Source organism: Pundamilia nyererei, unplaced genomic scaffold (assembly GCF_000239375.1).
Source record: "Pundamilia nyererei isolate P.nyererei 1_Seehausen unplaced genomic scaffold, PunNye1.0 scaffold00081, whole genome shotgun sequence".
Classification (NCBI taxonomy): Eukaryota; Metazoa; Chordata; class Actinopteri; order Cichliformes; family Cichlidae; genus Pundamilia; species Pundamilia nyererei.
The window spans coordinates 1,366,326-1,368,847 of NW_005187482.1; positions in this window are offsets into that span (position 1 = coordinate 1,366,326).

The window sequence follows — 2,522 nt, forward strand, 5'->3', positions numbered from 1 at the left end:
GAAAGCTTGCCTTGGAGATGGTCTGGATGATGAAAGAACAAGAACAAAAAAGAACAAAAATGAAAGAACAAATGATGGATCATTTGTTCTTTCATTTTTACCTGAATGTTGTTCCTGGGTTTAATATCGGCACATGCACATATGACAAAATAAGCAGCTTCTCTCATTCCATTTCAAACAGGACAGTAGCAACAACAGTAGGCTAAAACAATTTTAAGTTTTAGATTTTAAATAGGCTGCATAATTTTCAATGGGAGCAACAGGACGGTCAGCTAGAAAGAAACATGGTGTGACTCCTACCTAACTATATAAAGAGTAACTGAAGGTTAAATGCAGCTAATATGTCCTGTTTTAAGTCAGGCACTTGTATGCTTTTTATATTTTTAGTAGTGTGTCACACAAACAGCAAATATTGTCAAAAAAAGTAAGAAATCTTTGGGGGTGCTTTGAAGCACCCCCAAAAATGGGCTAAAATCGCCCCTGATGTCAGCTCTTCTGTAAGTACATATTTTGTGTACCTATTTGGACTGCGTGGCCTAAATTTTTACATCATATTGATTATACTGTATTTTTGAATAGTTTCCCGTTTAAAGGAATTTACATCTACGCTGCTTTATTCACCAGATTATGTTTGTTCTAACAGAAGTAACATTGCAGACATGTCCATAAGCCACACTAGTGTTCAAATGCTTTGCTAAAACATTGAAAAGTAACAGAAAATTGCAAAGAGCCATGATTTAGAAAGGAACTTTACACAGTTACAGATAAAAAGTCTTTAAAAATACTATGCATGAAATCTACTGGGCTCAAAAATCGTCCCAAACTCAGACAAATGTTCAAAAAGTTTGAGGGTAAAGCAACTGTTTATGACTCAACAACAGAAAATGCATAAATGGATACCATCAAAACATAAATAATACTTCTGTGGAGCAAAATTAGTTTAAACAAAAAACGGTGAGAGAAGTTACTGAACAGGATGGAGGAGGGCAAGACTGTGTGAAATATGAGGCTGTTCTGATATGTTGTTGTTTCTTCTTTTGGATTTGATATTTTCCTTTCCAAAATAATTAAGTTACTGAATAAGAGAAAACCTTTTGATGAAGCCTAAAGATAAAAAAAAAAAAAAAAGTAGAGTGTTTGTTGCTTTCTGTTTATCTTTCTACAAAGCAGTCAGTGTAATTCATTAAACCTAATGTTTAACCTCAGGTTTACAATGGCCCTACGACATGGTTAGATATTAAGTCCACTAACATTTACTATATTAATGATTTCTCACAGGTGACTCATAGGATAGAGTTGCAAATCTTACCCAATGTCATTGTAACGTACATATAATCTCATAAGAGGCTGAACTGACAGGTAAAGCTTCTAAATATGAAGCTAACAGCAATATCTTACATTAAATATTTTAGCTAGACAAAAAAGGGTAATTTATACAGTTAATGAAGTTTTATATCTCCCCAATTCTTAGTATACAAATACTAACAGAAAATAGTCATTATAACTAAAGCTTAGACAAATGATTGGTTGTAAAGTGCAGACATTATCTTGTATGATTTACTTCAAATACACATTTGAGCTAGCTGTGTTTTATGACTCTTTTCTGTTTCTTGCTTGTTTCTATTCCTATTCCACAATGTTTTAGAGGCAAATATTGTACTTCATTACACTCATCTGAAAGCTTTAGCTTTCAGTTACTTTTACAAATGAAGGAATTTGAACACAAATCATTATGAAAGAATAAATGAGGTTTTATTATAACAAATTCTGTTATAAGTATAGCTCAAACAAATAGTAAATGAACAAATCAGGAAAAAGACTGACTAAATAGACTTTCAGCTATTTGCATACTGTTTGAGGATATGTGATATTTTTGCTATTTTCAGAAAAAGAGCTTCACCCAAACCAACAATTAAAATAGCACTCATACAGTGATGCATGGACTGGACTGGTTCTTATACTCTACCTGAGCACTGAGTACTTTATACAACTTGCCTCATTGCTTTTTTATAATTCTAATTTATTTAAAAAGTATACAGCGGTTATAAGAGATCCTGTTTTCATGTCTGATAAAATACCCACAAATCATTCAAAAAAAAGGAAATAAATTTAAGTTTTAGGCATCGACAGCACTCCTAACACAAAATGTTTTTTAAAAACTTTAAAGTCGATGCACTTCTTATTATTGTTAACAATGCTGATAAATTTGCTGTCTGGTGAACAGTGTGTGCCTTTCAAATATGGGTTGTGTGTCTCCAAAAAACACGATCTGAGCAAAGGTCAGTGTTTGGTCCAGGAACTGTCTGCCCAGCTGACGGAGTTTGTTTACTCAGTATCAGGTGAGCAGTAATGTCATATCCCAACCCACTCAGGGACAACATCCCTTAAGCATTCGGTGTTTTTATAGGAACCATCGGTCAAATTTGTCATATGAATAATATTTAACCCTAATTAATGGAGTTATGTAAAAGTAGCCATCCTGTTTATGCGACCACAGACACAAAACATGAAACATACCGAGT